Genomic DNA, 27687 nt, shown 5'->3' with positions numbered 1-27687 from the left:
TTAAATAAATCATTTATAGAGGTTCATAACCAAGCTGTAAAACCACGTTCCAGCTTGAAACCTGGTGTGTGTTCGGGAGGAATATTTTTCACAGAATTTCAGGCAGCCTGGTTTATCTATTTAACATAAAGAAATGTAATGGAACAATTTGGACTTTTCATTACTGTAAAGGGTGTGGAACACTAAATGCAGTCCAGCAGAACTAATTTTTGTCACTATTTCTTTACAGTTCGTTAATGACTGAGCATGATTTTGGATACCTAGTTCCATAGATGTGGAAGAGAGGGGTTTGGCATATTGTGATCATTAAAAATCCTTTACAAGGGTAAGGCTTGCAAAGGAGATAAAGGCATTACTAAACAGAAAGCAGCACTTGGAAACAGAGAAACAGGACTGTCTGGTTTAACAATTTCACTTTCAGACACTGTGAGAAAAACAGGAAATAAATGCTTAGACCAGAAAGCTCTACAGAATGTAGAGCTCTGTGTCTTTGGTACCTCCTTAATCTCTTTCTTCTTCTACATATGCAATAGTAAACCTTTGGTTCGAAAGAGCAGTGCTAGAGTGAGTAAGATAAAAGGCATAACCAAAATCTTAGGTCGTTACATGGATGCTGTTGCCTACAACCTTCTGATGACCCTAGAGCGGTCCAAGCCTCAGACCTGGACGTGTTCCAAGCAGTGGAAAAGTGGTCTTTAGGTTGGCCTTATAATTCAAAATAATAGAAAATATTTACTGACTCCCTGTGTGGCCTCTGACAGAAAACAATCAGGTGTGCACATGAGATGCATTGTGTATGTTTAGGGTGAGAGGTGGGGTTTTCTTTGTTTTCTTTCCAGAGAAGTTGAACAAAAATGTAATTTTAGGATAGTTGATCAAAGAAATGTGTGGTTATTATCACAAAATATGAAGGGATTTGTGTGTGTGTTTGTGTATTTTGTAAGGCAAGGCAAGCTTAGTTCTTTTGGAAACGTATTTAAAAAAATTAATCAAAACCCAATATAGGTCAAAATGGCTCACCTACACCTACATTTAGGTAACGTTGATTGCAAGTACATTTCACTTTATTTTCCTTTGACATGTAGAAATAGAACATTTGGACGTGTGTTTCTAGATTGGTTCACAATGTTTCATTAAACTGTGTATTCAGATTCCTTTTACAGAATTCCATGGAATCAAAGTTTTAAAAAGACCCCTCCTTTTAACTATATCATACTGCCTACGTAGTAATATGATAAACTACCTAGAGAGAGCCTGTTCTAGTCTGGTTTTGTTATTATTATTTTTTTCCTGTACTTTTATCTCTTGAATTTCTTTTTAGAAAATTCAGACAGGTATAATTGAATGAAAACGCATACAAGGGTGATCTCGGCATTTTTTTTTATTCTCTGTTATCTTTTTCCTCCTCTGCCTCTTTTTCTGTCTTTTTCTTCTCCTGTTCAAGGTGTATAGCAAAATAAAAATGAGCATTTCCCTCTAATTTGCACATTTTGGCACAACATAACATTTGCAGAGGCACCACGTCATCCTGACACTTGACACTGCCATGCCTAATATCTGGGTAACTGTCACTTGGTAGAGAATCCATAATGACGAGGAAAGTGTCTGTGTTTTCAAGTTGAGTGGAAGAGTACAGAAAGTCTGAAGTCACGTTCCTTTCTTACACTAGGATATCAGCTTTGAATTAAGTGCCTGTTCAAGTTAAAATTCAAATTCTGAATTTAACTTCTTAATTTGCATGAGGTACGGGTCTCACTGTTTTCCTTTGGAGGACAAATAGAACTTAAAACGATAATCAGAAGCGGTGGTAATTTAAGGTACAAACTCTGATTTTATGATGTCATTGTAATAAGAGGCATTTGAAATCACCTTGGGAATTTCAACTCCTATTCAGGTAGGTGAAAATGTGCCACTGGAGTCACTGAACCAGAGAGAAAGCACAGCAGTGTCATTCAATTAATCAATGGTAAGCCTGTATGCAAGTTTTTTATTGCAATCCCAGTTAATATATTTAAGTTTCCTCTTTCTTATTTTCCTTTTTTTGAGGGGTTCTTTTTATCTCTGAGTTTGTATTTGCTGTACGTCCTCAACAGTGCACAACTGTGCTGATTACTCCTTTAAAGCACTTCAGAAGTTTATTTTTTCTTCCCCAGCTTAGCAACCATGCCCTGCTTCTGTTCTGTTTCAAGAGTAGCACAGGTCTTCTTCACAGCTATCTGGTAGCGTTCCTAATCTTTCCTCCAACCAATATGCAAGCTAACCTCTAAAATTATCTTATGTACCATTAGTATTTTTCTGCAATCCCCTCAATCTTTCAATCTTATGAATCATTACTTTTCTGGATCTTCAAATACATCAAGTCCAAGCTCCTTTTTCTCTCTTTGTCCCATGTTGTGCCTCACATTTCCAGATCTTCCCATCATTCACTTCCCTTACACAACTGTCATCCTCCTGTCTCAACCATGGAGCTCCTTTTCTATGCCATCTGGAACTACCTTCCAGTTATGTTATGTGGTATAATCTTATTTTTTTCAGTTGTATTGCAGTACTAATGCATGTTTTATAATATCTTGTGAGTTCTCACCTAGCTGCTAGACTTAGTAATTTTGATTAATTGCTGTTCTCCAACACTTGCTCGCTGTTATCTGTCTGAGTTCAAATATTATGGTTCCTCTTAACAGGATTTGTTAGCTGCTAGTATACGGTAAACCCCAGATATCTTAGGATGAAAAAGTGTTTTATATTTGAAATAATCAGTAAGGTCTTGCCTCCCCATCAAAAGTTTTGGACACCCTCTGTGTAGTGCTGTGTCCAAAATACCGTCCCTGTCCTCACATGCATAAGCTGTTATGGGCCTTATTGCTGCTCTAACTAGTGAAACTCATTCCGTATCAAGAAGGCATCTTCTGGCTTTGATCAATCTTATACTCACAGCAATGACGGGCACTTCAGGTTGTCATCTAGTTAGGTCCTTTATTCTAAGGTAAAACTATCAGCTGACATATTGTGCTAGTATGTGTCATTCTGATCAATGTAATTACTTTTTTCTCGACTACACATCGCTCTGTTGCATGTTGCTTGTAATTTGTTGGCAAGATCACTGAGACTGTGCATTTCTTCTTTAGTTTTCTATGTGTATAACACCTTAGCACAGGTGCCTTCTCCATGGTGTATCAAGTCCATTATAGGAGGTTCTAATGATGCAAACAAGAAGACCATTGGCCATTTAACAAACATTAAATATTTTCTGAGGAGCAGTTTATCTCACATTGCTCTTTTTTTTCATGCTTATTCTTCCTTACAGTTTTTATTCAGACTATCCCAACATTTGTACAGCAAATATCTCACAGACAAAATTACAAATCAGCTCTCCATCCATCACAGGTCTACTCAACGTTTCAGCTATATTTTCATCTAGTTGCACTTGAAAAAAAAGTGGCTTTAGTTACATTTACGTTTTCCCTGAATGTTATTTGCATGGCCTGTTTTAAAAAATTAATCTTTGTCAAAAGAAGGAAATCTTATACAAAACATAATTCTTCTGAATACTCATGTCCATAAAAACATCTTCCTTTTACAGCACCGCATTAAACAAAAGCCAACTGTTTATTTATAATTTATTTTCCTTAACAATGACCTGTGTAGTGCTTCTTTCTCTCTTTCCTTCCCTTGAAATAGTTTGACATTCCTTTGTAACTTTATGAAGGGAATAATAACATTTCAGATAATTTCTGTTGGTATAAAAATTCTAGGTGGGGTCGCTTTTTTGAAGATTTTTCTCCATTGGGGTTTTCTAGATTTGCACCTATGGGGATCTATGAAAGCATGAAGCAACAGTTTAGGTTTCAAACTTGTTTCTCTAGTTCCATGCTCTTTAACTTTCACCATGTAAGCTTTAAATGTCAAAAGAAGTGATGTGAACTAAAGGAGACAGCAAGTGCAGAGGGAAAAATAGTGAAATATACAGGCAGATAGAGAAGTTAATCCTGAGAAATTCTGTAGCAAACTGTTGTATTGAATTTAACCCTTAATAGAGTTGTGCTATAGAATTCAGTCAAAAGGACATACGGCATTTATTATGTGTGTTTTTACCAGAATAATCACAAAAAGTGAGAACAACCTCAAAATCACTTTCTTATGGCATATTACCATAAATTTAATTTTAAAATATATTATATTTAGGATTGCACATAAATTTAATAGATATTCTTCCTTTGCCTCTAAGACAGCTTAAAGATAAGGTTTTATTTCTGTTGTGGGTTAACCCCAGTGGGCAGCTAAGCACCACACCGTGCTTGCTCACTCCCCTTCCTCCCAGTGGGATGAGGGAAGAGGTAAGAAAGAATAAAAGCAACAAAACCTATGAATGAATATAAAGAAATTGTTTCACATTGAAAGATAAAGGGAAGAAGAGAGAAGAAAACAAAACAAAACCAGTGATCGCAAGTAACACTCACCACCTCCCATGGTTAGTTAGAATGATGTCCAGCTTCTTCCCCAGCAAAAGGTGGCTAACCTTCCCAAAAGCCCCTGTTTTCCTTTTTATCATGGAGGATGACATTATATGGTATAGAATATCACTTTGGTTAGTTTAAGTCATCTGTCTGGTTGTGTCCCCTCCCAACCTATTTTGTGCCCCACCCAACATTCAGACTGTAGGGGCAGAGCGAGAAACAGAGAAGACCTTGATGTTGTGCAAACACTGTTCAGCAAAAGCTAAAACCGGAGCTATCAGTACTGTTTCGGTTAAAAATCTAAAACACAGCACCCTATGAGCTGCCATGAAGAAAATTAATTCTAACCTAGACAACCCCAGTAGTTTCGTATGCTAAAAGATTCATTTGGGGAACAATATTTGCATTTTGTAGGAAGTTACTCTGTTTTCCCAGTGTTTGTTCTTCAAAAATAAAATTGTTTTATTTATTTCTGTGCAACAATATTAAGAAAACCTCATCAATAGAAGCATTCTTGAAGAGTTACCCAACTTTTGCGTGGTTTTGATAAATATTTTCAAAAGGGTATTTCTTTTAAAAGAAAGAATAAATTTTGCATGTGTTCCACTGTCAAAAGAAGATATTTTGATATTATGAAAACATTTAACTTTTTAAAGATACATTCATTAGAAAATAATTCGAGTTTTCATGAATATGGCATTCTTCATCAGTGTAATTTCATTTTTAAAATATCTCATTCTTTTCCACTTTGATTTTGATACAGTGTAAGTACTAAGTTAGTTTTGTGTTTGAGGCTAAAAAAAGCACTAAAGATGATACTAGTAATGGTGAGATTGCAAATTAAGCATTTTTACCACAATCTTAACTTGGAATAATTTCAGTACCTTTTCATTTTAGTAATATACCAATTAAATTTAGTGTTATGTAAATAATTGTTGCCATTAATAAAGCAGGTGGGATTTTATTCTGTTTTAAATTAAATTAAATTTTATTAAATTAATGAGTCTATTAAAGAATAGAGTTGATATAAAGCAAAACACTCTAAAGCAAGTATGATTTCTGAATTATTTATTTCTTTCTAAAGAACTCCAAAATTCATTTCACAAGTCAATAACTTGAGTGATTCTCACCTGTTCCACAGAATTTATTGGGCTGAGGCAAAAATGCTGAAGTGAATGGGAGAATTTCTTTTACTTTAATGCCCTTTTAGGTGAATTTTGAATTTCCAATCATTAACTTAACTTAAATATATTTACAAGTGTTCTATTTTGTGTGATTTCAACTACTCTTCTATCTTAGAGAAGTTCTAACTTGATAGTTTAAATTGGATATTGGATCATGTTTTGTAATCTGAATTTGAAAATGTCGCACGTTTATTTTTACAGTCTTTACATTCAGACTTACCAATATTTTAAATCATATGAATGAGGAGAAAGGGTTTTTAAGATGGTTCACTCATTTTCCTCACATGCTATATTTCATTCAGGAGTGCCTTTGTCTCTATGTAGAAACACAGACAGATAAATGTGTGGTAAATATGGTACTATCTACTATGAGGGCATTGAGCAAAAAAAATCTTTCATAGATTGCTTTCCTTCATCCTACTAATTATTTATCTTTGTAAAGCAAGAAAATTTACCTGAACTTCAAAGAGACTTTGCTAAAAGAGATTTTGGTACAACTCTGCTCATGATTGATTGATTGATTGCAAAAAAAAACCCCACCCAGTATAAATTTATGTTATGAAAATAATTAAACCACAGATGAAACTGAGAACTCTTAATTTCAATTAAGGAGAAAGTCTCTAAAAGAAAGATGGCATGCCAGGCACACCTCAAGGCCTTTTGATCATAGAGTCAGGAAAAAAAAATGTTTTAGTAAGGGAAGGTTAGTTTGGTAGTATGACAGATCACAGAATTCAAGGTTTTAGGAGGTTTTTTAGCATTCAGAATAAGGTCAGATCAAATCTAGTACAAAATGCCCAGAAGTAATAAAAAGAGAATATTCATGTATCAATATCATTCCAGCTTTCATTAATATGGATGACTCAAAGGGCAATGCTGACACATGAAGAAATGGGTATAAGGTGGTTGTGAATACTAAGATTGAATATTAAAAGAAGTTTTCTTATAATTCAGGTAAAGCATTTCATCTCAAATCAGGGATGGCAGATTCTGGGACAGTTATACTGTAGGGAAAAAGATCCTTAATTGTCTTAGTACGAAACTTGATGAACGCATAAACCAAATTCTATTATGTGAGTATTTTTGCTAGCAAGACATTGCCTTCATTTCCCTGCTCCATATTCTTTCAGTCTTAAATGTTGAAGACAGTAGAAGTTCATACAAATTTCTATGACTTTCTCTCAAGTCCTGGGTTTGGATTGGGGTTTTTTTGGTGGTTAAAAGAACTGAGAAGTGGATCGGTACAAATCGAAATTAATCCCACCTAAAGATCATCAGAGCCATTGATTTACAAGAAAATCTTTCGAAGTGGATTATTTTCCTCATCTTCTGAAGATCTAAGAATGTTCACATCCCATGTATGATAGTCTGAAATAACTGGACTAGGATGACTTTTGGAAATTCTTTGACAGAGCTACTAATGTATTGCTTGTTTGGGAGACTGATGTACCAGAATTTTTTCACAATATTCCATTTCTTTGCATAATAGTCTTGGAGATAAGAATAAGACAGATTCTCTGTTAAATTCTGAATTGTTGAAAGATATTATATTGGACAACAGATGGTGCGACAAATCTGGCTCTAACTCTCTGCCAGACTCTCCTCTGCCAGTTGGACCCTATCAGTATTCCAACTCCATTTAGTTCATTTTTACAAAGTTCTTGAAATTTTTTATATCGATATCTTCCTTGGTATCACCTTCAATAAGCTTTAATATGAACCTTGATTTCATTTATAATGCAGGGAAATAGTGATAAATTGCCAGGACTTTCCTAAATATGCATCATGACCTCTTTCTTGATCCAGAACTTTCACTATTCAAGTGTCAGAAAAGGTGTTGGAAGATGGCATGCACAATTAATTTCAATTGGTACTATTTTGCTAGGTCAGAGAATCTAGCAGTTGGAAGATATAGCTGTCCTTTGCAAATGGAAAGAAATGAAGACAATTTCTATTCTGCTCTCTGCTTTTTGAGCTGGTATATTTTTATGATTTCATGGGTGATATATCTATATTGCAGTTAATAAGGAGTCAGACAGAGATACCCAAGCTACTTTTAAGTAAGGCACAATTCGTTTTTAGTAGCCTTTTTAGGTTAGTTTTGGGGTTTTTTTTAGTAACTTTTTGCTTGCTGTTCCTGATACTCTCTCTTTGGAAGTTTTTCTACCTGTGACTGCCAAGAAGGAGTAAGGATACATGATAATCATGTAAGAAAAACATCATAAAAAGGGAATGAAATATCTTCAACTTTGTGTCAAATACAATGGAACTTTTTCCTGGTTGCAAGGCACTGGTCCTTGGGGTCCGGGTAGACACCAAGTTGAACATGAACCAACAAGATGCCCAGAGAGGTTGTGGAGTCTCTGTCCTTGGAGAAGAGGAACCTGAATCTCTCTGACTTTTCTAAGCATAAATTTTTATTGTGGGGTTTTGTTTGTTTTGTTTTGACACCATGAAACTTCCTAAGAATAAAAACAAAACCCAAAACCAAACGAACAAAACTTTATCTGTCTAATAAGTGTGGCTGGCCTTTCATCTCACTTGCATTATGTTTCTGCCTGTGTATAGAATATGCCATCAAAGGAAACAATGAAAGCTAGAGGATTTCTGAATATTCAGCAAATGGACTTCGGGTAGTAATTTTATATTTTCAGAAGGACAGACCTCATTAGAGAAGAAGTCCATTTCTTCTTCAGCTCCACTACAGCAATATTTACACCTTTTTTCCTCAGATCTTCAAGTCTGTGTTGTAACAGTAATCAAATAAACCTTTTAATTATACACATAATTGTCATTAATTCTAACATAAAAAATCCTTTCTTTTAAAACTTTAGTCCTTAAACATCAAGTCTGATTCATATTCATTAAGTTTCACAAGACAATTCAGTATTGGTTTGATGTGTAAGTCATCTTCAATAACCATCCTAACAAATATGCGACATTCATTTGCAACAACCTCTATAGGTAGAAATGCTCTGCTGTATGCTAATGTACTCTGTGGATAACGGACAACACGTTTGTTAATATTTTCTTTTGTCTTTTATCTCATTTTACCCTTCAATATTTTTCTTTGGAAATTTATGCGATCCTTCAAGGCAGAGCTGAATATATCCCATTATCATTTAAATCACATAATGCCTCTGAAAGCTGTAAAAACTTTCAAAGTATTACACAACTTTCAGTCATGTGCACTACTAATGACTATTTTTTTTAAAAAAAAAGGAAGTAAAAATTGACCTTGTTGGTCTCTAATTTTTTAATTTTCAGCTGTTGTTAGTGTCTACCACAGTGACTTTGCATCACAATGACAGTAATAGCAGTGAATAGAATAGAATAGAATAGAATAGAATAGAATAGAATAGAATAGAATCATAGAATTGCTTAGGTTGGAAAAGACCTTTAAGATCATTGAGTCCAACCATTAACCTAACACTGCCAAGTCCACCACTAAACCATGTCCCTCAGCACGACATCTACATGTCTTTTAAATGCCTCCAGGGATGGTGACTCAACTATTTCCCTGGCCAGCCCATTCCAATGCTTGATAACCCTTACAGTGAAGAAATTTTTCCCAATATCCAATGAAACCTCCCCTGGCGCAACTGGAGGCTGTTTCCTCTTGCCCTCTTGTCTCACATAAAACTATCTACATTGCACAAAATTATTGTGTTAAAAATGCAACTGTATTCAAATAATCTTCCACATTGAACTGTGCTGCCTGCCTATTTACACAGTGACAAACAGACCATTGACATTAAGTACATCTTTTCCTTGGCTATTGCTTTTTACTTTGAGAGGCATACACATTTGATCTGTACCCTTTCCATCTGATCATATTGAAAGGACATTTCTGGGAGCCACTCTGCCAAATGATGCTGACCTTTATCTTATCCCAGGTTTCTTTAACTTTTATGTCTTATCCTTTTGTGACAACCTTCTTCGTCTTCAGCTACCTTTTCAAGGCACAACTCTTCCTTAATACGTGCAGAAAATCCAACCCTATAACTCAGAAGCACTTAATGTGCCATGGTTATTGGTACTAAATAATGCTGGGTGAAAAAATATTTTCTTTTTTTTCATATGTCTTGTATATCAAAATTTTATCAAAATGTTTGGTTACCATAGTTTCAATTAAGTTCTTTTCAATTACAAATTATAGAGTTTCTGTATTCATCTGAAACGATCTTGTTCTGATAACAATTCCAGGTTTAATGAATCAACATGTTTTAATGTAAAAATGTTTGGTAAACAACCTACACTCATTTCTGACTCTGATTTATCTCATGATGGCTGTTGTCATGTCTCCTTGTTCATTGTCCTAACATGCATGTTTGACTCTTCTAATGGCCTTTTCAGGTGTCAGAAATTTGGAAAAAAAGGCTGTTTTTGTTACCTTTGTGCAGCAGCTGCAATAATGGGCCTTGCAATATTTAGATTATTTCATTATTTCACCTGTTAAAAAAAAAAGTAGGTAAATGCCTAGCTATGTTACATAAAAGAACCTAAAAGACATTTCAAAACCTAAGACAATTTCAGGAAACAATAACAGTCATCATAATTGTTTAAACACAATAAAGTATAATCTAGAACAAAGGCAGTAGAATTTGTCCTTGTCAGCAGGTCAGGATGACTGCCAGCCTGAAAAATCAGCTTAACAGTAAGCTAGCTATCATCCATTGCAACTTGTTTTTCTCATAAGGACAGATAAACCGAAATTACCCACTTACCACTGCAGCCACATTTGCAGACTCCTTTGTACATAGCACTTAATGTATAAAAAGATTCAGGTAGAAAACATCTATTTACACATTAAGTTTTTAAGAGGCTGTAGCTGTTCCCTAACAGTTGGATCAGATCTGAAGATTCTGGTTTGGTTTTGTAGATATTTGGAGATTATATCTTGTTTTAGGATTAGGATACTGGCACGCACAATTTATGAACAGATCCTGCTATTAAATCCTCCCCTCTAGGTTTATATAACAACATCTTTCAAAACACAAAGCTACTGATGCTGAGCTACTGCATTTTTTATAAGTTTATTAATAAAGATTTCAGAATATGAAAAGAGTATATTATTCCAGTTTAAATAATACCTTACAAATCAGTCATCACCAGCTGCAAGAAATGATTTGGGAGGATAATAGTTTGCACAATAAAGGAAAGTTAACATGTCTAAATCATTGTGCTAAGAACCAGATTAGATGCTATTATTATTACTAATGTGTTTGCAGCGAAGTGGCTGATAGTGATTTAGATAAATGTGGGAATTGTTCCAAAAAGAAAAGCATCACCGGTGTTGCTGATCCCAGGGTAATGTGAACAGCACTTCATTTGGCCGTATGACGGATTCCTGTTGCTGTATCTCTAAAACTTCTTATGGGCATGGCAAAATTCATACAAATCTGTTTTTCTGAACTTTGGGCATTGTTCTCTGGTTTTACTGCAGTTCAATTTTTAACAGATACTGTGTCAATATGACCCATGGGTTCATCATCATAATCTGCCATAACATCAAGGTCATTGTTTTACCTATCTTTGGAGCATTCTGGGCTGATAATTGTAGTAGACAACAAATGGAACACATTATCCTCAATCATAAGAAAAATCATTGATGGTAAAAATTACAAGAAAAATCTGTTAATGTTTTATTTTGGGGAGAAAGGCAATGTCTCACACTCTGAGCCTTTAGGGTTCATGTTCTAGGTTAGTGTTCACCTAAAACCGTTGTTTTACCATACGGACACTTCTTTAACATATACTGAATGCTATATGTGTTGTATCATCCCACATAATGGGTAGTGCCAATCTCATAACACGTACTTCATGCTCTTGCTCAGCTTTAAATTCCTGTCATGTGCCTTATGTTAGACAATTACTTTCCAAAGTAAACTTCTCATTCATAGGATATGTGTTCTTTTCATAGATGTCTAAATTTCCTTTGTTGTGTCCTTGGACATTTTTCCCACAGTTGTCCTCTGGTTTATTCTTCTTTGCCTCATTGCTAGGTTTAATAATGCTTTCAACTCCTCCATGTGTCTCACCTTATAAAAAAGAAAGGATAACACCTGAGACAGCACTTGGGTATTTGTTCATGAGTATGAGAATTGTTTTATTTTACCCTAAGAATCCTCTTGCTGACATTAAATGGCTCGGCAAAAATAATCCAGAAGTACAAAAGAATACTGCTATGTTAGCATCAGCGACAAAACTTTGAACTGGTTTTGAAAACCTGAGATCTTTTTTTTCCCCCCTTTTTTTTTTCATAAAGATCTAGAAAAGACCACATATTAGCATGATAAATTGAAAATGTCAGGAAAGTATTGGCAGCTCAGAGTAAAATTCAATATTTTTATAAGATGGAGATTAATTAAAACTTTCATTTAAAAAAGTGAACAGTGCTTAGAAAAGCTAGGTGGCATTTATTTCATTATTAATTATAATTGTATCTCTCCCATCTGTCTCTTCTTGTGGCTAATGGGATTTTTTCACTGCAGATGTGTCCCATTGATACATGCTGTCCGCAAAAGGAAGGCGAAACAGGAGCAAATGAACAAATGTACATTTTACACCTAGAAGAGAGGTAACCAAAGTTATGGCCCAAGTGCTTCTTTTTCTTAGAATCTGTGTATGGGTAACTATCTCAAAGCAGAGGAGTAATGCCTTATATCTAAGATTTACAGGAATCATGTTATGGGTTTTTTGCATATTTTTTATTATTTGCTTAATCTATTATACATGTACTTTAAACTACTATCGAGAGTTTGTATTACATTAGATTTTCAGCGTTTCAGTCAAAACTTGGTTAATGGCAAGTAAAGCATGGTTAATGCCTTATTTTGAAGTCAATTATTACAGAGAACACTGAAAATCTACTTAAGTTATCACTTGCATTATTATTATGACAGTATTTAACATAACACTTTTTGTAGCACGTTCAGGCATGCATATGATCTCAAAACTCTGCAAAGTTAAAAGTTAGTTATAAATAAAATAGAATATTATGTAGAAAAACCTGGAACGTCTCCATGGTTTTACTGATAAAGTAATGGTAGGGCAAATTTTCATTCAGGATAAGTGACTTTGAATTATTGTATTAAAATAGCTCCTTCCCCCTATAAATGCCTCTGCTTTGTCTAACTTAACAGCTGCAGGCTATAACTTATAACTGCAGGCCATACATGCAGTTATGGAGTTTCTAGTGTAAACAAAGCTTGACAACTTACGTAACGAAAACTGCCCATTTCTGTGGGATACTGTGGAATGATGTAAAAATTGAGGAATAGATTATGAGGCATTATGAATTCCAAAACTGAAAAAGACTTAAATGCCTGACTTCACTGATTTAAATAATGTATAAATGTCTAAAAATTTGAAAGAGCCTAGCATATTGTGAAACTTCATCTTGTAGAACTGTGGAACAGTAAAGATTTGTGGTAAAACAGCTTTAGAAGTAAATGTGTTTTACTTTTTTTGTGTGTGTCTGTGTAACATTATTTGTAAATTAAATACATCCATTTTTTTAATCATCATGAGCATAACCACATGAGTATTTTTAAAGAGGCTGAATTAAAATGCCTCCATTTCTTGAAATAGTGTATAGTATGATTTTATTATAATAATGTACAGTATGGTAATACGGGCTTTAGTTCAATAGTAATGGTAGCAATTCAATTCTAGTAATTAAAAAAGTAATGAGTGTTAATCAAAGTAAATGATAGAGGAATTCTTAAATCCCTTTTAAAAGGATTTTAAGGGATTCTTAAAACACAGCGGTACCCTTCAAGAATTAAATTACTCAATGTAATTTACTCAGCATTTTACTATCTGTTGCACTCAGACTTGTTCTTCTCCATGGAGTCTGAGTTTAAGTCAAATTCAATTTGATTCCTCTCTTCTACTAAATTATGAACATTTTTCAAAAAACGTTATACTACTGCATCATATGCAAGAGACTATCTGCTATTGGGGATGGGGGAGCAAGACAGAGATAGACCGAGGTACTGAAGAGCTTTAATTACTCATATGGAATCACAGAACCATAGAATATTATTTGCTTTGGTGGATTTGGACTATCTAGACGAGAATATGCCAATATATTGTTGTATTTCGCAATTGTCATAAGGACTCCTCCTTTTGAACACAGTATTTTGTCATACCTTTTTTCTTTTTCGTTTTTTGTATTATTTGTATACTAGACTAAGTACATCTTAATTTTATTCCTCAAGAGAGCACAGAACCAGCACGCCTCCTGACTGAGTCCTCCTGACCGAGGCTTTTGCTGTCATAGACATCTAAGTCTTTCTGTTCAGATCCCACACAGACATTGTCAGGCCTTTTGCACACACTGTTTCTGAGAGGCCTTACTAGGGTCTACTCCCATGAACAGAAAATACCTTGTTGCCATGGATGTGATCTGTAGCTGACACAGATCAAGTAATATCAACCATTGTTCTGGTGGTCTTTAGGTTTTTGTTACTAAGAAAATACCATATAGGTTTATTCAAACTAAATCTGTAATTATTATTTCTTAGTGATAAATGGCTGTCTATCTACTCAATCATACACCATTAAAGTACGATTTTGAGTAAATTAATTTTAGACATAGGTCCAAAAAAACCTTTCCTTGGAGTATCTGTCACTCATGATTTTACTTATCCCAGTACTGAAATCAGTAGAAATTAAGCTTTGAATGTCTTTGGAAATGTTTCCTTTAGGTGTGTTCCTTTTTTTCAATATATTGTTCTCAAACCCTATGATAAAATAGCTTTATAACTTAACACATCAGAAATACAGAAATAACTTATAAATTCTCCCCTTTTATTTCCTTACTTATCACATCACTACATTTTGCCTGCATTTCCCTCTACTGAACTCATTAACTTATACTTTGGCTGTGACAAATATTTTGGAAAGACCTGCACTGTTTATCTGACCTTGTAGTTTACTCCAGCATCCAGTGATCTTCTGGAAAAAAAAAAAAAGATCCTAATACCCATTGTGACTTTTTCTAACACTCTTTTTTCCCTCCCAGTCAGTTTATAATTTTTGGTAAATTAATGCCCTTGAAGAACCAAACATATATTCACCTGTTTGGAATTTTTTGCCTTCTGCCCGTACATAGTCACAGCAATGACAGATAATCTTCAGTACAGATGTAAAGCATAAATACAGCCATTGTTGGGCACCCTGCCTTTCAGATTTTGAAAAATTATATTTAGATATCATTACTCTAGAATTCAATCTTAAGTAGTTACAAGTTTAAGTTTAATATCATAATATTTTTAGTGCATTGTTATTTTATAGAGATTGGAAATTGCTATTGCCTGCCCGTTGTTTGTAAGTCTGCTTTCTCACCTCTAGTCCCAGGCAGAAGTAAGAGAAAAGGAAAACGTAAAGTAAGAGTTCATTTTTCGAAACAAAGATTTTTAATAGCTTTTCCTAGACGCTGGTGGCTCAGTTATAGCTCAAAGTAGTAGTTCATTTTATTGAAAAGTTTCTGTAAAAAAAAAAAAAGTTTCTGTAAAAAACCTGGCACTCCCCCTTGCACATCAAGTTCCATTGAGTCTGAAAACTTGAAGTGCCTTGTTCAGCACAAGGTAAAAGCTGCAGCAGAGACTAGTGTAGCTGCTGTATGCTAGAGATAAAGAGATTATCTGAAAGAATGTAAGACCCAGTTTGGCTGATTGCTGGGTTTCATCCCGTAACTGTGTTCCACTTCCCATTCTCCACCCCAAATAAAGAACATATAAAGCTAATGAAAACACAAAAGTATCTGAAAGATAAAGGGCTTTGTGTGTTGAAAGTTTTAAGTAAACTGCCAGCAAAGGAGGAAGCATACCTTTGTCAAACAAAATGCTGAGGGAAATATATGTGTCTCTAGTGAGTATCTCTCAATCAGGTTGAAGGCTTTGTTCTCATACTAAAGAAACTTATTCTTTTTAACTTAATATAGTCTGCCTATTGAAATGACTGCCTTTTGCAAACAGATTAATAAAATACATTCCTAATGTATAGGAGTATTGATTGATAAGCAAGTCATAAAGAAATATATTTGCGGATGACACCAAGTTGGGTGGGAGTGTTGACCTGCTTGACGGTAGAATGCCTCTACAGAGGGATCTGGACAGGCTGGATCAATGGGCCAAGGCCAGTGGTACGAGGTTCAACAAGTGCCGGGTCCTGCACCTGCGTCACAACAACCCCATGCAGCGCTACAGGCTTGGGGAAGAGTGGCTGGAAAGATTCCCCACAGAAAAGGACTTGGGGGTGTTGATCAACAGCTGGCTGAATATGAGCCAGCAGTGTGCTCAGGTGACCAAGAAGGCCAACAGCATCCTGGCCTGTATCAGGAATAGTGTGGCCAGCAGGATGAGGGAAGTGATCATCTCACTGTAATCGGCACTGGTGAGGCTGCACCTTGAATACTGTGTTTAGTTTTGGGTCACTCACTAAAAGAAAGACATTGAGGTGCCAGACCGTGTCTAGAGAAGGGCAATGAAGCTGGTGAGGGGTCTGGAGCACAAATCTTATGAGGAGGGGGCTGAGGAAACTGGGGTTGTTTAGTCTGGAGAAAAGGAGGCTGAGGGGAGACCTTATCACTCCCTACAGCTACCTGAAAGGAGGTTGTAGTGAGGTGGGGGTCAGTCTCTTCTCCCAAGTAACAAGTGATAGGACAACAGGAAATAGCACCAAATTGCTACAAGGGAGGTTTGGGATGGATTTTAGGAAAAATTCTTTCACTGTAAGGGTTATCAAGCATTGGAACATGCTGCCCGGGGAAGTAGTTGAGTCGCCATCCCTGGAGGTACTTAAAACATGTGTAGGCATGGTGCTAAGGGACATGGTTTACTGGTGGACTTGGCAGTGTTAGGTTAATGGTTGGACTCAATGATCTTAAAGGTCTTTTCCAATGTAAATGATTCTATGATTCAGTAAATACTCTGAGTTTGGGCTTCCTCTGGAGTATTGGCGCTTACTTTGTTGTAAAGAAATTGTAACTTTTCTTTTAGCACGCTAAGCTTGCAAAGCTTATTAAATTGATAACATTTATTTATTGAAGATGTAAAACACAAATTGACTCCAAAACAGACCACTCTCCATTCCCAGGACAGTAAGTATACACAACAAATGCTTATGCTTTCTTAAGAAAATGTTTGCTTAATGTTTCATCTAAATGCTGGTTTGATGTCTGATCCAACAACATAAAGATTAGAGCTTTTTAAATTCACAAAATATCATGTGCTGAGCATATTGAGCACTTTTGGCATTTGGGGAACAGAAAAAATGTATGACTGGAAAAAGCTGTCAGAGCGAGCACAGTCCTTCTGCTGCCTGTGGACAGAACTAAGGTTTGATCCTGCATCAGAAATGAGGGACTTTATTAGATCTGTGAATCTTTAATTATCATTACAATCAGACTTATGTAAAAGATTGGAAACATTAAGATATTTTTCATCAGAACATTGTGGATTTATATAAATACAAGATACAACAGGCTTACACACAAGCTGTAGATAAATTATTTTCTTAAAAATAATGCTACATATTTTTCTCATTTCTCTCCCTGTTCTTCGGTTTGCATAGGTAAGGTTTGTGTTATTTCCTTTCCCTAAGGAAAAAAAAATAGTGTGGCATAACTGTCTCAGTTGATCCCACATGTTGTTTACTTTCTTCACAGATTTACTATCTGCCAGGTCTCAGATGGCCTTATTTATGATTTCTGCTCTATAGGAATAGAAATAGTTTCTAACTGGTAATACCTGTCCTACCATTACTGCAGAAATTACTCTGCTCATGAAGACTTTGTTAATACTTTTGTCTTGGTCTTTGGATCTTCTCTGTGTGTTGTAATCATGTTTCTTAAGCACTGATTTTCTTTAATTTATACACTGTAGCATCAGATTCACAGAATGGTAAAGACTGGAAGGCACCTCTGGAGAAAGTGTAGTCCAACACCCTGCTTAAATGAAGGCTGCTCAGGACTGTGTCTGGTTGGGTTTGAATATGTCCAGGGGATCGAGACTCCACAACCTCTCTGAACAACCTTTTCCAAAGTTTGATGATGTACACAGTAAAAACTGTGCTCTCCTATGTTCAGATGCAATTTCCCGTGTTTCAATTTTTACCCATTTTCTCTTGTTCTGCTAGCAGGAACCACTGACAAGAGTCTGGGTCCGTCTTCTTTGCTTCCTCCCATCGGGTGTTAATACACATTAATAAGATTGCCCTGAGCCTTCTCTTCTACTGACTAAACAGTCACAGCTCTCTCAGCCTCTCCTCATATGTCAGATTCTCCAGTTCCTTAATCAGTTTTGAGAAGGATTCAGTTTCCCTAATTGGTAATTACTGTGGACTTTGTTTATTTGCAGGAAATGTTAGTGTACACTGAGAAATGGGAGACACAATCTTCTGAAACAAGGAGAAGAATCTGAGTATTCAGTAAAATTAATCGGAAGAATTCTTTAGAATTGGACAGTGTTCTGAAAATGTATGTTTTTTTCTTCAAATCCAATGAGTAACTTTCTTCCATTTTTATGCTTAATCCACCTCAGCGACAATATCCCAAAAGTCCTTCAATGATAAAGTTAATATCCAGATAAAACTTAACTTCTAAATACCAAACATAGATCTCTATTTCCAACACAAGAGATAAAAATGTCCTGAAACAGCCTTTGGTAGACTTCCATATGGCATAGACCTTTAGCATTTCTTCTGGCTTTTTTCAGTATATAGAGCATGTCTGAACCTCATGCTCCAGAAAATACAGGCTGTGTAATAGTCTTAATTTAGACTAGAATAATTTAGAATGCTGTTAAGACCAAAATGAACACAGATTTCATCAGGTTGAAAGGGTTGAAAACTACCTCTTCATTAATTAAGTTCCTTCTTTGAAAAAAGCTTAGACAGGCTTTTAGCCGATAACTTCTGGGTTTTCTTCATCTGTAATTAGAAAAAGACAGCTATATTTCCTGTTAGTCCTTATTATATACATATAAATCTTAAACTAATTTTCTAACAGCTCTTGGTCAGAGATGTAGAATCATAGAATGGTTTATGTTGGAAGGGACCTTAAAGATCATCTAGTTCCGACCCCCTGCTATGGGCAGGGACACCTCCCACTAGACCAGGTTGCTTAAAGCCCCATCCAACCTGGCCTTGAACACCTCCAGGGATGGGGCATCCACAACTTCCCCGGGCAATTTGTTCCAGTGCATCACCACCCTCAGAGTGAAAAATTTCTTCCTGATACCTAATCTAAATCTAGCTTCTTCCAGTTTAAAGCCATTCCCCCTTGTCCTATCACTACATGCCCTAGTAAAAAGTCCTTCCCCAGCTCTCCTGTAGACCCCCTTTAGGTACTGGAAGGCCGCAATAAGGTCTCCCTGGAGTCTTCTCTTTTCCAGACAGAACAAACCCAACTGTCTCAGCCTGTCCTTATAGGATAGGTGCTCCAGCCCTCTGACCATCTTCGTGGCCCTCCTCTGCACTCAGGTACATGTCCTTCTTACAGGTCCATGTCCTTCTTATTTTGAGGGCTCCAGAGCTGAATGCAACATTCCATGTTGCATGAGTCTCATGAGAGCAGAGTAGAGGGGCAGAATCATCTCCCTCACCCTCCTGGCCACATTTCTTTTGATGCAGCCCAGGGTGTGGTTGGCCTTCTGAGCTGCAAGTGCACATTGCCGGTGCATGTTGAGCTTCTGATCCATCAACACCCCCAAGTCCTTCTCCTCAGGGCTGCTCTTGATCCATTCTCCACCCAGCTTGTACTAGTGCATGGGCACTAGCTACAATAAGGGGGTACTCATTGAAGATTAAAAAATTATGGAAGATATGCATTTACAAAGTTATGAAAACCTAGAATAAGGGTTTTTTTAGTGTTACATCAGTAAAATTGTTTGGTTTTGTAGCACTGGGAAAGCCTCTGAGATTGGTATGTGAAGAAAGCAAAATATGGGATACAGAGGTAATCACAAATAAAGCATTTTTATTACTAGACTTCCATTTAACTTGATAGACTACTGAAAATCATTGTTTAGGAACTACAGAAGGAGCCACTATGCCTTCAAACTTTTGCTGGCAGCACGCTTGTGTTCAAGTTCAGGGTGGTTCCTCTTAAGAAACTGTGTTTGAACTTGAAAGCAAATGAATACATCATCATTGGAACAGAATGTGCTTTTCCTTCTCAGTCTTACTGAGCATTATTTTTCCAGAACAGCTTTCACATATTTTATTATGAAAACCAAAAATTACCTTTCTTTTTACCTTCCTACCTGCACAGGCAGTCTAACATAGATCTTACAGCATACATGATCTCCCTGATGCTTGCAGACATCCCTACACTCTTACACTTGTTCAGAATCAGACATGAAGGTAGGTACAAGACACAGATGGACAGGATATTTCATTGACACACAAAAGTGTGTTTCTCGCTGTTACACCATTTCCTGCCTCATTTACCCCACCTCTGCCGGGAGGAACATAAAAGGCAAGCAGGAGCAGAGCTTCCCAGTGTGGCTGAGGGCTGACTGAAGATTGAAAGCCTGGCTAGAGATCAGAAGATTGAGTAACTCTGTCTTTGGTTTCAAAGACATAGGGTTTTGTGTGTGTGTTTGGACAATTACCTATGCAAAATTCTTTTATTTTTTTGACATGGACAGAAATGGTCTCTTTTTCCTTATTCCATGTCTCAAAAGTTATTGAAAGAAGTATGGTCAAACAGCTACTTTGTACTTCCACTGAACAAAAAACTTCTGGAATGTAAATAAAATACAAAATATTCCTTTCCTGACTAACAAAATATTTCATTAAATAGTGCAACTAGTGAAAAAGCAAAGCTATAAATGGAAACTATTCTGATACCTATTATCCATAGTGTAAAAGATGCCATTTACGGTGTGAGAGAGAACATATTTAAAAATACAAGTCTTAGAAAGGAAGAGGGCAGGTATTAAAGGAACAAAGTACTGTTTTATTAAAATACTTGTCCAATGAAAGTAACAGAGAAACAGTACTTTAAAGAGAAAAAATACCATTATTTTAAAGGGAAAATACATCAGTTTTAACTGATAATAGTACAAAAATCTATTTATTTTTTTTTTCACTGCAGACTTTGGGTCCATATAAGAATATACTTTTTTGCCCATGCCAGACATTACTATTATTAAATACATTTTAACTTATGTGTTGTCAGCTTCTTCATAGTAAAAGATTTTAGCATTTAGTTAAACTAAAATTGGGTTAAGAAATGAGCTGCCAACGTGCTCTTATTCAAAGCATCTTATCAGAAATGTCTTTTCCAACAAAGCAAATGAAAGTGACTTTTTCCCCCCAATATATATGAGTCCACAATTTAAGTGTTCCACTAATATGAAGGGAGAATTGGACTTGGCTTCTCTCAGAGGAACAGCAGTCAGCAAAAGCCTCTTAGTCCTCTTAGCCTGAGGAATGTATGTCTCTAACAGATTGCCAGGAAAGATTAACTGCTGCAGGTAGCACAGCTGCTGGTTCAAACAATTTTGATCTTTTTATATCTTGTGCTCATTCTGTTTCCACGTGGAATTGGTCTGCTTGTTATGGAGAGCCGCAGGTAGCACAGCTGCTGGTTCAAAAGACTCCGGTCTCCTTATATCTTCTGTGCATTGTTTCTGCATAGAACTGGCCCAGTTGTTTTGGAGAGCCCCAAGGAAACCACTTTACAAAATAGTTTGCTAACCTTTTCAAGGAGTGAAATATGCTCCTACTTTTTTTTTTATGTCTTTGTAGTGGAAAAGCTTGTTCATCAAAACCAGTATTTACTGTAGTTTCTTTGCATAGATTTTCCTAGGAGAGTAAAGAGTTACCATTTGAAAAGACTGATTTAGAAAAAAAAGTAAGTATAGAAATTGCCACGCTTAATCATTTCTCAGTATGTGCAGAGGCTGTGTGCTACACTCCAGGTTTTCCATAGGGTTTATGGGTGGGATGATGCATTTAACCTAACCAGCCATTTAGAAGGTAGGTGACTAGAGTTAATTGTCATCTAGTGACAAGTCAAGAAAAATAGGCAGCTACGTAATCACCCATCCTGAAAAAGATTGATAAATGAGATTAATTTCCCTTGTGAGGTGCCTATCTCCCTTCTTCTGCTGATTTTAAGTATCTCTAAGTGAAAGGCCTAACTTTTAAATAGCTAAAGTTGCATGACATAAATCACCCATGAGCTATTCAGAAACCAAAGCTGTGTTCTCATACCTGTGCTCTGTACTAAAGAGCCTAGACATCACTGAATGTCCTGTGGTCTTTAAAAGCCTGCATAAAGTGTGGGTGCGGGATCAACTGGTATTTCTCTGTATAAGCTGATAAGGTTTGTTATCACACAGAGAAGGTTGCACAAACTTTGTTATACTGTCAAGGTAATAAGGTCACAAACGGCTGGCTGATCTTGCCAATTCAGGTGTATTCTTTTTTTGGGAACCTCTGGACCTTACTCTGTTGTGCTGTGGAGGTATGGCTGAAATACTTCCATCATTCTTGAAGGCGCAATTTAAGTTTCTTCTAAAAAGTTATAAAAACACAGACAAAATACTGAAGAGCTAGTCATGGTGTAAATAGCCTGTCAGTTTCTTAATGGTACATCAATGTGATGGACTAAGGATTATATTTTCACTACTGGCCCTATGTCTTCTCTGAAGATAAGGCAGAATAATGAACAATTGTTTTAGCAGGCATGCTTCTCTTTCTTCTCTGAAGAAGTACAGCAGTTCTGAGAGGTTAAGAAAAAGTAGAGATTAACCAAGAACATGACTACATGTTTTCTGACCAGCATAGCTACCTGGATTGCTTGGGAAGACAAAATGCCATCACTCTGAACATACACTCCTTCCTTCTTCTTCCCTCCAGCTTTATATGCTGAGCATGATGTCATATGGTATGTAATATCCCTTTGGTCTGTTGGGGTCATCTGTCCTGGCTATGTCCCCTCCTAACTTTTTGTGCACCCCCAGCCTACTCATTGGTGGGGCAGTGTGAGAAGCAGAGAAGGCCTTGAGACTGCTCATCAATAACAAAAACATCTGTGTACTGTCAAGGCAATTTTCAGCACAAATCCAAAACATAGCCTTATATCAGCTACTACAAAGAAAATTAAGTCTATCCCAGCCAAAACGAGCACAGTAATACAAGAAAACTTTTGCATGATGACTCGGGTTTCTCAGTTTAGGAAGAGAAAGAAGTCAAATTAAAATGTTGTCAATCTGTATTCTCACTTAATTGCAAGTTTAAGAATATTGTCTTCATGCCTTTGATGAAAAGGGATCTATGGACTCAGAAAAGAACAAAAGTATTTGGTTCAAACTATGTGCTCAACAACATTTCATTCTTTTGGAAATCCCTGCTGAGTCTTGGTTTGAAGTGTGCCAGAAGACCCACACACCAATGTTGTATTCTCTATTAGGAGGGCCACCTGAAGGTTGAACTGTGCTTCCTTAGTCAAAACCTAAGAGACTTCAGTAAGACTGTATGAGCTTTGGATAATGGGTGCCCAGAAAAAAGGGGATGAAGTGTGTTCATGTTGCTAGAACAGGAGTTTCAATGGAGAATACTGCTGTGCTTGGCTCCCTTTTATTGCAAGATCCATTGCAGACTGAGGTGTCTCCTAGGAGATCTGTTATATTGAGCTGTAAGAGAATGAAGCAACATATTACTTGGTTTAGTTTGTCAATAATGTTGTTATAACACAGTTAGATTTTTTTAGGGGGCTCGATTAAGAAAAGCTGGTTTCTAAGGACTGGAGGTGACCCAGGAGGGAAAGTCTTGTCTTATCATTATAGTTATTCAAACTGCAGGTGAGTTTTGGTATATTCAAGAGAATTACCTGTAAGACATTTTCGTTTATTGAGCAGCAGGTATGCAGTTTCACAGATACCATTCCCATAGCTTAATAGTTGCTATGGGAATGCTACTATTGCTTAGTAGGTGATAAGAACAAATACAGAAAAATCAGGTTTAAAATAAAATACAAATAATAGTCTATTTTTGAGCAGTAAAGACAAAATGGCTTGGGAGGAAATTATGCCAGTGATGCCTTCTAAGCTGAAGGAAATAGTATTTTCTTTCTCTTTGCGGCAGGTGGTGTGTTTTTTCTGGTCTCCACTAACTGTGCAGATGCTAATGGCTGCATTTTCCCAGATCTCTCATCCTAATGTTTTTCAGCCACCATTCTTCAAAAGTTCCAGAAGTGTGAAATGTCAGCAAAATATTCCACATACAGACAGAATAATAGTGAAGACAAAAGAGAAACTATAATAAACATCTGCTACAGACCCCGAGGACTGAAGAGAGCAAAAGGAAAACAAACCCAAAAAAATACTGGGCCAAGTATTAAAGATCTCAGGACAACAAGATAATTTGCTCAGGGGGGGATTACAATGAACTGGACATCTGTTGGGTAACAAATACAGGAAAGTGCAAATCATCATAGAGGTTCTTTTAATAGCTAAAGGATATCTTCATGATCTGGAAAGCAGAGGATCTAGCTACGAGAGAAGCCATTCTGTACTAACTTCTTCCAAGCTGGTATGATTTGAAGTCATTAACGTATCTGATAACCTGCTGGTAAAGGGCCACTTCCGTTTCTCAAAGAATGAAAAAAAAGTCATTAAAGAGGCAATAGAATGATAAATAGCAATTCATGACTTTAAAGGCAGGTGTCCCGATCCCTACTGTTTCTATGAACTAACACAAGGTCAATTTCTACACCTTAGTTACAAGTTTAGGTGCTGTGGTGACTGCATGCCTGTATTCATAGTTCCTTTCCCCTCACCCAAGCATTGTTAAAATACATCCTTGTGCTGATCTATGTCTGGACTTGATGCTTTTCCTAGCTAACGCTCTTCCTCACGGTAACTCGTGTTTCAGTTTCTTGTCCAGGATGTTCCTCCTTTTTTCCTAATCCTGTCTTCTTACTTTAACACATCTTGTTTGTCGTTCTCACATTCTCTCCCAGCTGATTCATGGCCAAAATCTTGTTTTCTACTTGTCTGTTTGGTTCCTCTGTATCTCTGTAAACTCTGAAGTTTCCTTTGCCTCATTAGGTGTCACAGACTCTGTCCTTGTGACCTTTTCCAACCCAGGGCACTTAAATGCCTCTTAAAGACAAATCAGATTCTTAGCACTTGCAGCTTAGGGCTGGAGCATACTCGATTGCTTTTTGACGAAAGTGGAGGTACAGTTTAGTAAATGCCATTTTAGTAAGTGCCATGATCTGTGAGAAGCTTGGACACGCTAAATGATGTTGTAGGCACATTAGCAGATAAAATCAATGAAATAACTCATGACTATGTGCAATCTTCAATATTCGAAGTTCTTATAATTTGGTCATGTGTTGGTCATAATTTGGTTATCTTTTGGTCAAGTTCATGAAGTTGAAAGAAGGAAGATATCTAATATAGAAGCTACCACACCAAATGTCAACTTTCTGCTGCAAAGCTTGGAGGCATTGCAGTTACACAGAGAAAAGGTTGCCAACTTTATTACATTGACCAAATGATGTGTTTTTCCTTGACTCACATGTCACAGATAGTTGAACAATTTTCACTGAAGCTTTCCCAAAACACACACCCTAGGCCAATGCCAGTCATGAAAAAATACAGCACATGTGCTAAAGGTTGGCGATGTTCGAAGCAGCTTAAAAGAGAGTTCTGAATAGATTTGACTACTAGCATGGTTCCAATTAGTATTGATGAGGATTCTGCTATTCAGAAACTTTATTGCAGTTAAAAAAAAATGCATTCACTCTGCCTGTGAAAGTATTAAGCAAGGTTTTATAAACCAACAAGTTTTATTTGAAAGTGTGAGCATATGTATGTGTCTATATATTTTAAAAGAATTTTATAGTGTAGAAAAATCCAGACTAGATTTAAAATACACTAGCTGAAGGACCAGCAGCGGTACAAGTGATAGCACCAAATAATTTACCAAATAAATTACTACAGATGATTGACCAGAGAATCCTCTAATTAAAATAACAGTAGTGTAAAGTCTTTATTCAAAATCTCTAAATGAATGAAAGGGTAACCAGGTGGGAAAGCAGAAAAAATTCACTGAAAACCTAAGTCTGAACTGATCTCTTCAAACCATTTAATTGGTGCAGTAGGACAGAATATCCTCTTTCTTTTTCTATGGATAGATCTCAAGAGGTTCTGATCATTTAGAAATGCAGTTGTTCCGTGTTTCAGAGGTCAGATTCTGCCAGGCTTATTTACAGTGAAGAAGCATCTTGTTTCCTGAGATGTTTCTAAAAAATCATTGGAATCACTGCCCATGTAAGAAAATAAGCAGAAAAGTAAGGCTGACAGAATATGACCTTGCCAATTGCTAATTTATGACCCAAACTAAATTTAGTGAAAGCTATCCATTTAAGTAGTACTACTTTAACCAAGACTACATTGTTGATATTATTAACCTTTCTTAAGACCTTCGAGAAAAGAAAATCTCAAGTTGCCCAGTAATTTGAAGAGTATGTTATGAACCCCATAAAAGAGATCAATTTCAACAGCAACCTGTCATCTGCTGGCATAAAAGGAATGAAATTGGAATAGTCCACTAGAGAGGTTGCTGAGGGTCCAGTTAGTCCTCATGTAATTGAAAGAATTTGGCCATGACTGAAGCATAAATTGTATGGATATTTTTGGTAAGAAGCTTGATAGACTCCTCTAGGGAATTATTTCTCCTCGATGGATAAAATGACAAAGCTCTGTGTTATATTTCAGGAATCTTATTTCTGAGGTTCTTCTGTCTTGTTGCAAAGAAGCAGCAATGTACAATATATCTGCTGTCCATTGTTGAAAATTCTTTCTTAGCTATCTGCAGTATGAAAAATGATGACATTACTCACGTAATCCACTTCTTCGAGAAAAATAAATTTGGCCTTTTAATGATTAGGGGAGTTAAATATATTTTTAATGATAATATTTCAGATTTTAGGACCTACCAGTCACTCTTGTGCCCTAAGCAGTCATAAAAACTGTTGGGTAAATTCATCTTTGGGATTATAGTGATGCCTCTGTACAGTCTTGTGAAAAGGTCATGTATGTTAAAGATGAAAAAAATGGCTTTGGCCCTGTGTATTTTTGCCAAATGAAAGTGACCTTACTGTGAGGTCAGAATTGAAAGCTTCATGTGTGGTTAGATAATTCTGCATGGATGGGGTTACTGGCACTTCCTTTTCCTAGTCATTTTTAAGAAATAAATGCTCGACCATGTGGGAACTTAATCATTCCCCATTCAAATTTCATCCTACAAAGCACATATTCACATCCTTAATCTTTACTTGATGTTTAATCCCACACTGAATTCAGTTAGGTTCACTTCTCTCCAGACAACTGCACTAAAGCTGATGGACATAGCCTCGTTTTAAACCCAGCTTCATTGAAAAACTTCAATAAATAGGAGACAAAGACCTACTGTTATTTAAGATGTGCTAAAGGTGAAAGACTATTTTTCATCCCTTCACAAATTTGGCTTAATTTAGATCAACTTAATTGGAGTGACACGAGGTTTATTCTAGCATGAATAAAAGTAAGTCACAATCAGAAGATTTATTTAATAGGGTTAAACTATACCAAAAATAAAGAAGAATATTTTTTTCCTTAAATGCAGCTTCCAAAGCTTCCATTAACTTTGGAGACTGAGAATGCAAAAAGTCCCTTTTGATGTTTTTGTGAGAGATGCATTTGAATTGAACTGGAAGTTATAACTCTGAGGGTGAAATTAGGAGGGAAATTCCTATTTGAATTGTATGCAGGTACGAGAATAGATAAAATGTATTTTTTTCTGGGCATTTTAAAGTATCTAAGTATATCTTAAGATAGTAAGATTTTTTCCTCATAATAATGAGTTATAATTACAGATTTTTGAAAAATAAGATAACTAGATAGTTATGATGCAGAAACATAGTGCATACATTGCAATCATTTGAATTATTTTTCTGTTAATATGTACATTCAGTATATTATGTACTGTAACTAAAATATTGTATGTAGTCACATAAAATTTATAAAAGCACTACC

The sequence above is a fragment of the Vanellus vanellus genome (genome assembly GCF_965231255.1).
Source record: "Vanellus vanellus genome assembly, chromosome: 4".
Classification (NCBI taxonomy): Eukaryota; Metazoa; Chordata; class Aves; order Charadriiformes; family Charadriidae; genus Vanellus; species Vanellus vanellus.
Note: the sequence above shows the minus strand (reverse complement) of the source record.